The following is a 12465-nucleotide window of genomic DNA, read 5'->3' on the forward strand; positions in this document are numbered from 1 at the left end:
TGGCTGTGTCCACACAATCAGAAAGTCCCTATTAGTAATATGTGGGATTCCTTTTGCACCAGATGGCCTTCTCGTGGAGGTGGAAGGAACAGTTCTCTGCACCTGCACCAACATTTCTGCAGGGATTGCTTCAACTTTGGCTGTGTAGTGCACATTTGGGCTGGAATAGCCCAACACGAAGAGCGCACCAATATTTCATCCAAACCTCTCTCACAAGATTAGGATATCCCAAGTAATTACCATTCAAGGTACAAAGATTGATCAACTTAAATATCCCGTATATTCAGGTCGATTCTGGAAATTGCTTTGAATATTTTCAGCATCTCGTTCTTAAGATAGGAAAGTTGATTAACGTTATATCCCAATAAATTCATGGTGGTTTTACTTCTTCTGGCCCATTGATAGGACAGAAACCTTTTACCTCAGCTGAATTTAGGCAACAAATTCTCATTTAGAGCTTTAATGTCTCATGTGTGTTAACTTGAAGTTATAAGAATATCCTTAAATACGGTTCTTGTTTTGCTGCTTACAGTGATTGTACGTCTCTGGCCTCTTAACACTGTAAGGTTAAAATGTGATTTCCATCATAGTTATGAGCAAGGAAATCTTTTAATATGTTGCTTGAATTCATTGCAAATCATAGTTTGCCTTGCCCGTTTGAGGTACTCATGTACACATGCACCAGATGCAGTATCAATTGAAAAATTTGACAATAATGTGTTTGTAGTGTACATATTCTTTGCAGGCAGAGCCTACTAACTTGATACAGGAATATTGGCAACTGAAGCAGTTCACTAAAAATGATACTAATCCTGAGTGCTTACCATACAAAATTATAGGTTGACTGCAGTGTATGTGTTACAGCCAAAGGAGAGGCAAGAATTTCTAAAGGTTCAGATGTTTATGGAATATTGAATCACTCTTGAGGTTTTTACATTGCTAGTAACAGGGTGAGGATTTGGTTACTTTGGGTTCTACACCTGCCCTCTCTTTACTAGATCTCCAAGCTCACACAAAAGCAAAACACAAACTTCCACATAGCTTCTATGTACAATAGGATCTTACATGTTTCCCAGTAATCTACATCAAATACACGAGCATGAGCTTTACTTTCATGAAGATTCCTGTAATTGCCACTGCTGTTTCTAAATCTATATTTTCTTATTTAGAATGAATATGAAGTGCAACCAACCTTGCTTTAGTTGACCTTGCGTGGATCTAGCGATATTCAGCTACATTGTAAGTTATTCATTTCCCTGAGAGCATTCATTACATTTCAGCAGTGTGTTATAGTATGTTCGAACAGATTGATATACATAGTACCTGCGGTGTGCAAGACATGAGTAGACAATTGAATGGTTTGCATGACATGGCTGCACACTAACCCATTTTTTTTTTTTTTTTTTTTACTGGCCATACCCATCTGTTTGACCAGTAGGTAACCCAGTTTGTCCATTTTTACTGGTCCATTCCTGAAAAATTACTGGTCCAACAGTGATTGAGTCCTGGACTGTTTTACCAGTGCCAGTGGGCGGTGTTGTGTATAGTGAGATTACCTCAACAGATGGGAGTACTGTAAGGAGATTGCCATTAGATTTAGCCTGATGGTCAAAACTAATTTATGTGATCCTCGTCCAAAAGTTACTCTTCAGTGGTGAACTGATAGAGAAGACCATGTTAACCCATTGAGGACGTTTTGAGATTGATACAACACGCATTTCCCATAGACATTTGCCTAAGTATTCTCAGGACTTTTCAGCGGGTTCACACATCTTCCTTTTTTTCTTTTTTTTTTTTCTTTTTTTTTTTTTTGGGGGGGGGGGGGGTCATGACTTCTCTCCAGTTGGATGTAAAGCTGTATTTATGCAGCGTGCAAAACAAGCACTCACTACATGGATTTGATGCATTATGATATGACCAGTGTGCTTTTACATGATGAAGATAATTTCTTTCACTAAATGCACAGGTGTGTAAAATTGTGTTCCATAGGAAGAAATATCGTACTTTGAAATATAATTGATGGTGCAAACAGTGCGATAATAATACATGTACATGCAGTATGTCTACTACCACCATCCAGTTCATATCTATGGCCTACCCATTTCTCAATGGTGCATAATCTGTTTACTTTTTCAGAGATACAAATGTGTTTCTTGTGAAGAGCAAGGGGTATCACTTTGGCTGAATCAAAACTCACTGTACATTTTGTTATAATGCATCAAGTTGAACGTAGTTTTCTTCGTGACAGAGTAAGAGGAAATTTGATGAGCAAAGGTAGACATTTACAGTGTATTGACAGTAGGTATCTGTTACTGCGAAGAAGTGGATATACACATGAGACATCAAATCGGTTCATGTGCATTATGAAAGCAAAGAACTTTCTTCAATAGCACTTTCAATCCCCAAATACTTGCTTTCTTAAACTATAAGACTCTCTCTTAGCTATTATCCAATTAAAATTAGTTCAAGGAAAGTAAACACTCAACCCATTTGTGACATTTGTGACATTTGTCATTTTACTATTTTGCCACTTATGTGAAACTGTCGTCACTCATCCAGACGTAACATAGACCTATTGGGAGAAGCATGCATTATGGTGGATACATACCACTTACCATAGCAACATTTCTAGTTTTATTCCATATCTCTTGAAATTCAAAGGTAAAGGATTAAAAAGGCCATTTCAAAATTCAAAAACAAAACCCTTCTTAATTCAGAGCAATTCTGATATACTTATTTCATTTTGCCATTTTGATGCCAAATTTCGTTCCATATTTACCTATTAGTGCTACAGTGTTTTTCTGTCACAGATTTACCTGTGATTTGAAGATTATGAACAGCTGTTTCTATAAGTTAAGTAACTGAAGTGATTTACCAACAAATTAAATCAAGTGATATTTCGTTTAATATGATAATGTAGGATGTTCAATGTGTGGACAAGTGAAAGATGTTCTTCAAGCCAACTTTATGATTGATGAGAAATTATGAAAATGTGAATTTTGAGCATGTATGGATTTCATGGCTGTGTAATCTTAGTACTTGAGTGTATATTTTGACATATTTCTTTGTTGTGCAATTTTATGTATACCTGTGGGCACCTACACTGTTGTACATTGTGCCAAAGATAAACAGTCTCAACTACATGTACTGCATAAGCTGTTCGTCTTTGCGTACATATATATTTTGTGAATGAGAAGGTCACAGGTATTGTCACAAGATTTTGTTTTCGTAAATTGACACTGAGACCCTCTTAAATGCACTAAATATTATACCCTAGTATAGCGCTTGGTGAGAAGTTTGCTTGTCAAATTTGCAAACCAAAAATGATTCACAAATTCACAAAAATGGCAACATATTGGTACAGTGCACGACTACATCATGTACATGTATTATTTTTTCATGCAACAACCTTATTCGTATGTATAGTCCTCTGTGTTTGTAGTGCAATATCAACACGTGGATGCTTTTGCTTTGTTATTAGTTTCCAGGAAATAAAGCGTATAATTTGTATATATCAAGGAAAAACACCTTAGCATGTCTTATACATACAGTTCGAGTTGTATGCTGTAAACTTACTCTCATAGATTGCATGCCTGTGTTTGTGTGCGTGTTTGTGTGCGTGTTTGTGTACGTGTTTGTGTGTGTGTCATATTGTTTACTTAGGCAGTCACATACACACTAAAAAAAGGAGTGCAAATATGTACCGGTAAGGGTACAGATGCTTGTCGCTATACAAGGAACCCTAGAGGTACTCATCTGTACCCTATGCAGGGGTACTCATCTGTACCCCATATAGGGGTACACAATCTGTACCCTAGAGGTACATATAAGTACCCAAGGCAGGGGTACTTATATGTACCCCTGCATCGGGTACATATAAGTACCGCTAGGGTTCCTTGTATAGCGACAAGCATCTGTACCTCTAGGGGTACATATTTGCTCTCCTATTTTTTAGTGTGTAGGGAGAAAAGCAAAATGCATCAAAGGTTGGAATCATCGTGCACATACACGTGAATGACAATAACAGTATGAGCATTTGCTGCTCATGAGTGAATGAGTAGTTTGCTCCCCAGCGCTGTTGGATTTGATGAGCATAGGTACAGAAGGAGTTCATCCCCTCCCCTCAACCCCCCCCCCCCAAAAAAAAAGGTCCATATTGTAAGTGGAGGTTGTAGGGAAAATCAGCTCTATGTTCAATTAACTTTGATGGAGACAGTATAAAGTTATTAATGTCAAGATAATAATCAGTGATATCTATCATAATCATGTAGGCAAAGAAGATACGTAAGAAATGGCATCTCCTCTTTACTCTTTGATTACTTTGAACAAAGAAAGATGAATACTTTAAGGATTGAGCATGAATACCGTCCCTTCTTTTTAAAACCTGGGAGAGAATATGAAAATGTATTTCCCACAAGTGAAAGATTCACAGTGCATATTGTAAAAGAAACCACTTCAACAGTGGTCATCTCTCGCAAGGAGCAGAATGTATTCAACCAGCCACACGCGTGCACACACACACAAACACACACACAAACACACACACACACACACACACACACACACACAACACACATGGATACCACCTCTTCAATTCCTTTTATACGTATTCATTATCTTTAACGATTGATAATGATCATGTCAAATTTCTTTCTTTAATTTATATCAATACCTACAAATTTACTGGCGAATTTTGGACAAGCGACTGGAAGAATTCTGAAACTCTGCTCTCATAAACTTGTACACTGTACCAGTCTTTACTCCGACCAATAACAATGTTCAAGGAGTAAATGTGTGTGAAACACTTCATATTTTCTAGTACTTGATGAATGCTTCAAATATCATTTCATTTGTAATTCAACAATATCAGCCTGGACTCTACCCAATATGTGAAACATATCATACATTTTGGTAATAGACATTTTTGGAATTGCTACATGTTATTTTTGTCAATTCTGCCACTGTTGATCGAACTTTGATATTGGTGTGAATATTCTCTTAAGATGTGAATGCAGTAATTTTCAGGTGGAGACCTTTGTATTCAATAGTGGAAAATCATGAAAACCTTCTTCGTGAGTACTTTCATATTTGACACAAACACGTCTAAAAGAAATCCAAAGAACCGTGTCATTGCATATCGGAACAACATGAGTACAAAACCGTTCATTGCCAGGTTCATTATTGGACGTAGTTTTGCATTTGCTTTCCCTTGTGTATTTCTATGTGAACAAATAAAAATCTAGCACAATAATAACTGAACTATTAGATAAGGTTTGAAAATATGTAGGATCATGACGCGGAAAAAACCACTTCAATCTATTCACAGTTGCAAATCTAGCACAAATTTCATTACAACTTCCCCCAGAAATATGAACTGCAAAATATTTTATCAGATAATGTAACGTTGTGATTGTAAACTTACTACTTGGCGTACATGATTTTTCTCTAGATTTTGTTATCGTTTTGTGAACGTGATTTGATTCTGTCAGAAATTATCATTGGGTATTTTCTAAAGCCATCTTACTACTGAGATTTGGTTTAACTGGGGAGAATTCTGCTGTGTGTTTTTTTTTATGCTGTTCAACATTGTCTTGTTCAAGACTATCAAAATCAAATAATCGATCTTGATTATGTCGGTGTTACCAAACTGACCGATATTAAAACCCATCCAAGTCATTCTCGACTACTCATGATGTAATTTGCATGCTTTTCTCCATTAACTAGCACCATGTCCTTCGGATTATTAAAGTTATCATCTGGATTGTAGTTGTGGTTTAAGCATTGCTTTCTACATGTATATTCGAGTGTATAAGACAGAAACTTTCTTCAATATCACTGAACTGAATTAAGTAAAATTAATAATTACTATACGTGTTTACGATTTTTTTCTCAGCTTGCCTGGTCAGAACCGAGAAGATTATAACCCTTATTCTGACTGGGCTCATGGGTAATAACATGTCCTCCCCACTGTTGAATATGCAAGGTTAGCCTTTACGATCAATGTAAAAGTCACGACCCAAAGAGTATGAGCTTAGAAAAAATATCAAAACATACGATGCAAATCACAAGCAGGCAAAATGTTTGCTCTTTTGAAAGGTTCAGAACTTTGACGCATTTTACACTCTTCGTCTATTTCTCTATGAAGTTCCTGATATGACCTATACAACATACCTTTTTATTTGTTGATGTGGACTAAACGTAGCGATATCTTTCGTCCTCGGAATACAAGCCTTTGGAACTCGGCAGGGATGTCTAAAAATATGGCTGATCGGTGTTAATATCATAGAAGTGTCTTTTTGTTCTACTGGAGTGCGAATTAAGACATTTTTAGGGGGTGAAGACGATGTCAACGTCAATTGAAGGGAGTGTAGGCCAAGCAAGTAAGAGAGTTAGAGCGGAACATCAGTGTCTGGCTGACTTCGTTGCTAAAATTCAATTCAATTCGATCCCATCAAATTATTTGACAAAACGTACTAGCATAAATTTCATTACTCTTTTTTTTTTTACAACAAATGAACAATGTAGACGGAGACGATGAGGACAGAATAATAGCGAAGTATTATGATAGAAAACATTGTCAACCATCAATGGAAGTCATGCGAAATGTGCGAAAAAAATGTACAAAAGATAATCAGTTCTGAGTGAATGTATGTCTGGTGAATGAATGGTGACCAATGTAGAGCTTTGCTTTTTAGGTGGTGGGAGTGAGGAAGTCTCTCATTCTTAATCTTAGCAATTTTTAAATCTTATCAGCAAAATGAATTGAGAATTCTCTTTTATACTAATACTCACTTCGATGTATCACATACATTATATATGTATATAGTGGGGTTCACACCTAAATCCCTTACCTTAAGGTTTTCAAAACCTCGAGGTTTTGTAAACTACGAGGCACTAAACTCCAAGTTAGCGTAGAGGTAGACGCATGTAGTTTTGTTAACCACGACGCTCAATTTTTTCCACAATAGCGCGCAACCCTATGTGCGAACTAGGCGCCCTTTATTTTCTATCGCAGTTAGCTTTACCTCGAGGTTTTGCTAACTGCATGTAGGTGTGAACGGCATCGAAGTTTTGTCGTGGTTAGGGGAAGGAATTTTTGCGCTCGTAGTTAGTATACATAACTACAAGTTTTTGGATAGGTGTAGACATGGCCATTATATATATATATATATATATATATATATATATATATATATATATATATATGTGTGTGTGTGTGTGTGTGTGTGTGTGTCTGCGTGTGTGTGTGTGTACCGTACGTATATATTGAATTAAGAACGGAGTTCATGTCCATTCAGGCCTAAAACGTTGAAGTAAATTGGTTAAACTCTCTCGACAAATAAAGACAAATGGGGGTATTTCTCACCATCAGACATCCCCTACCAACTGCCACCCCCCCAAAAAAAGCAAACAAACAAACAACAAAAACTATAAAACTCTCTATCTATATATCTATCTATCTTTATATATATATATATATATATATATATATATATATATATATATATATAATATATGTATATATATAAACATGTTGCGAATTCATGTATTGGCTCCAATAAATGAAGAATCAAGAAATAAACTAGTAATGCATTATTTCGCCAATAAGAATGAGTTTATTGAACAACTCAAATTTTCGGTGGCCTCCATCTTCTTCAGGAGTCTCGACGTATATACATATTCATATATACATATATATATATGTATATATATATATATATATATATATATATATATATTGCCAGCAAAACTTGCAAAAGAGGCGTGGCTGTGATATTGAGTATTGTTCATTTAGCTTAGGGCTAATTGCCCTTCTTCAGAAACTACAATGACAACTATGTGTAACAACAACGTTCAAACAAAATCAACCACGGTGTAAAATCATACTAACTCAACTAATCTTCAATATATTAATTCTATACATTCAAAAATATACTTAAAACATAACAATGATTGCAAAAAAAAATGCAATAATATAAACAACACGTGGTAACGATTGATTTTGTTTGAATGTTGTTGTTATACATTGTCATTGTAAATTTGAAGAAGGTTGAAGAAGGGCAATTAGCCCGAAAGCTCACTTAAAGGGGTTTCTACTCAACATCACAGCCAAGTCTCTTGTGCAAGTTTTGCTGGCAATATATTTAACTGTCCTCGCACCGCCCCGCCATGTTCTGATTTAGTCCACTGCTGTCACTATATAGGTATAATTATATATATATATATATATATATATATATATATATATATATATACATATATATACTCCCTTCAAAAAACAAACAAACAACCAACCAAACAATCCACAGGAACTATAAAACTCTCTATCCATACATATACATACGCAACTGTATATATGTATATATATATATATATATATATATATATATATATATATCTACTAAACATATTATTCATAATATGAATATCATATTATGATGAGCCGACGTGGGGGAAAACCTCACTTTGCCAACCGCCTATTTTTGAAGTTACAAGTGGAAACAAAATGGGTGGTTCTATGGTCCATCGAACCAAGTTTTGGCGATTAAAAAAAAGGAGCAAATGAAGACAAAAATATTCTTCTTTCTCCCATAACGTGGGAAAAGAAATATTAAAGAAAAAAAATACGAGGTCGTGACACCCATGGATACCCACGGGTGCCTACTTATTAAACCTAATGACTTTGATCTCCCCCTCCCCAAATTATAATGACGATTATAATGACAATATAATAATAATGATAATAATAATTATAACAATGATAATACTGATGATAATGATAATAATAATAATAATAATAATAATAATAATAATAATAATAATGATAATAATAATAACAATAATAATAATAATGATAATGTACAGTCTTAAGCAGATAAACGGTGGTTCTATGATCTATGAAACCAAGGTTTGGTGATTAAAACAAAAAGAAGAGAGCAAATGAATACGAAAATATTTTATTTCTCTCAGCACAATAGCAACAAAAACACATGGGGTCTATATATGAAGTAATCCTGCTCAGCACAAGACACTGGCGTAGCCAGGGGGGGGGGGGGCGATGGGGGCGGTCGCCCCCCCCCCCCCCCCCTAAGATTTGGACCGGGGATTTGGGAGGCGGAAAAAAAATGCGTGTATACTGTATGCATGCACATGAAGCGGGTCTCCTTTGCAACCTTTCATCAAATAAGATATTTTTTTTTAATAGTTCACTCAAAGTGTGCACCAGATCGTTGAATTTCAATTCAAAATATGCAAAATCTCTCGTGCTTGGGAGGGGGGAGGCCCCTCCCAAACCCTCCCCCTCTGTGCCTCTCTCCCTAGCTTAGTACACTTTTTTGATTTACAAAAAAAAAAGAATAATTCTGAGTGCACAAGACTTATCACTTTATACCGAAAACTCAAGGTTTCCTCATGTATAAGGGGAATTTCCCCTTTTAATCGACCCTTTCCTCCCACAGCCCCCCCCCCCCCATCATTTTTCTTTCTTTTTTTGTGATTTCTCAAATGTTGATTCCATCAAATATGCGTATACGAGATATCTCAGTTTCAACCTTAAAAAGGCAAAAGCTCCATCGGAAGGGAAGGGTGGAGATAACACCAAGGAGGTATGAGAGAACATACCTCCTTGATAACACTCGCCCACGCCTTCTCCCTACTCACCCGCCCCTCCCCCCCCCCCCCACTTCCGCCATGCATAGAAGTAAACTGTGGCTATACCCAGATCGCTTTATTTCAAATCTGAAAACGCAACACCTCCGCGAGCGGGAGGGGAACACCCCCTTCCCCTAAGCTCTACCTCACTAGACTTTATACATACACACAGATGGTGCACATTCGGAATAAGAGCTAAATTCCGTGATTTTAACACTTCGATGAAAAAGTATTGCACCAAAAATTTGCACCAGATCGCTGAATTTCAGGTCTGAAAACGCAAAATCACCTTCGTGTGGGAGGGGATATGCCCCTACACCCTCGTGTGCATCTTTTTCTGTTTGATTGCTGAACTGCAGACAGCGTTCATGATATTCAGTGTAAGAATTAATGCAAGAAGATTATTCAAATGATACCATTTTATAGGCAAATTGTTCAATAATAATCTACACTAAAATATACTGCAACCTTAAACAAGTGGGACTGTTTCAACTCGTTAAAACACGCAAAAACATGCATCAAATTGCACCATTTGCAACATCAAAATGCAAAAAGTTCTCACCGTTCTCACCGTTCTCACCGAGTTCTCACCGAGCGAGGGGGGAGGGGAGGGTGTGGGAGGGGGTGTCCCCCCTCCCACACCCTCCCCTCCCCCCTCGCTCGCTCCGCTCGCTCGGGTTCAGTCGCGTTCATGATATTCAGTGAAAAGAATTAATACAAGAAGTGTATTTAAATTATACCATTTTATAGGCAAATTGTTCAATAATAATCTACACTAAAATATACTGCTACCTTAAACAAGTGGGACTGTTTCACGTCGATAAAACGCGCAAAAACATGCATCAAATTGCACCATTTACAACATCAAAATGCAAAAAGTTCTTACCGTGGCAGGGGGGACACCCCCTCCCACACCCTCCCCCCTCCCCCTCGCTCGCTCCGCTCGCTCGGGCTCGGTCGCTTCGCTCCCTCGCAGACAACCTGCCCCCCCCCCCCATAAGTTCAAATCCTGGCTACGCCGCTGGCACAAGATTACGTATGTTAGTGCAGTGAAGCAGTTTTGGACAGTTTGCGCAGAACTGTCTTCGGAAAAGCTTTTTATCAAGAGCAGAAAATGGGGGAAACAGATTTTTACAATTCTTAACAAATCAACATTTCCACCTCCCTTGGTTGATCATCCCTATATTATGACTCTACTCTCTCCTCTCCCCTAAATGATAATAATAATGTTAGTAATAATAATAATAATAATAGCAATAACAATGATATACTGAAATAATGATGATAATACAATGGGCCAATGCAAATGAATGGGGAGGGAGTGCTATGATCCATAACTAAGAGTGGGCGGAAGAGACACAAACAGGCACTGGATTGTTTTAATGTTTAAAATGAAATATCAATGATAATGAAGCTATTTGAAACGTCTATCAGTCGTAGAGAAACCTTGACATGACGGAAAAAAAAAGATATTCACTATCCTTGACCGATAAACTTTTTCCCTTAATTCCCTTGATTCATCTCCATGTCAATGAATTATATAATATGATAATAAAATCTAATGGATATGATCTCTCTGTCCCACAAAATAACAATTACAATAAATAATAATAATAGCAATAATAATGATAATAATAATATGAATAAAAACAATAAACAGTATCAATGAGATCAACGGGTGGTTCTAGATCCATCAAACCAAGTTTTGATGATGTAAACAGAAATGAGGGAGCAAATAAAGACGAAAATATTATTCGTGTATTTCTTCTCCCATAACGTAATTGAAGAAATATCAAAGAAAGAATACGAAGCCCTAATGACAATTCTAAAGAAAAAAAAAGGCAAACGCAAAAATCACAATTTCAATGGTGAAAACAAATACGAAATATATATAAAAAAATGAAGTAAAACAAATACAACAAAAGTTCGAGTCACATGAACGGGTGGTTCTATGAAAGGTCTGATTTTGTCTATACAGACACATTATGTTCTTGAGTGGGAATGAAAGAACATCAGAAAGAAAGAGAGAGAGAGACAGCGAGGAAAATCATGGATGATCCATCAAATGCATTTCAGGAACAACCAATTACAATAAATGGGATTGTCGTTGGGTTGACGGGGCACACATCGGTAGAACACCTCAGTATTGCCTTTCAAATGAAAACGTGGGACGAGAAATATAAATGATGGTATAAACAATTTGTATCTTTTTAATGAATCGAAAAGGTGTATGTGTGTGCAATGTGTGTCTACAGTATGTGTGTGTAATGATCCATCAGTCACGTCTTCAAACATTAGGAACGGACGACAACCCACTTAAATGGGATTGTTATTATTTGGTGGGAATATTTTTTTGTGTGTGTTTATAGAGACGTGGTAAAAGAAATACTTTTCACGACATACGCCATTTTTCAGCTTTTTGGATGAAGAGAAAAGATGTGTGTGCGTGGGGGCCAGAAAGGGCTCATGTATTTTTTTTTTCAAAGGGCGCGGAGACTGAGGGTGAATGGCATGGGGGAGGGGGAGATATACAGGGCAAATGTCAATGTCCTTCGACGGGAAGAATCTTTGGGAAAGAAACCCGGGTAGTCATAAGCACTCTGGGGAACATTTTTTTTTTCGATTAAAAAAAAAAAATTATCATTTATTATTTTGTAGCCGAAAGTGTGTCGGGGGGGGGGGGGGGGGGAACAATCCATGGGTTACCACGGGTATTATGTTGGTGCCGGGAGTGTCTGTGTAAGTTGGGGGGGGGGGGGGGAGCAAGAAGACAACCCTCGAATTTCCACGGGTGCTGCTAAGTTGATCTGTGAT

Source organism: Diadema setosum, chromosome 14, assembly GCF_964275005.1.
Source record: "Diadema setosum chromosome 14, eeDiaSeto1, whole genome shotgun sequence".
Taxonomy (NCBI): domain Eukaryota; kingdom Metazoa; phylum Echinodermata; class Echinoidea; order Diadematoida; family Diadematidae; genus Diadema; species Diadema setosum.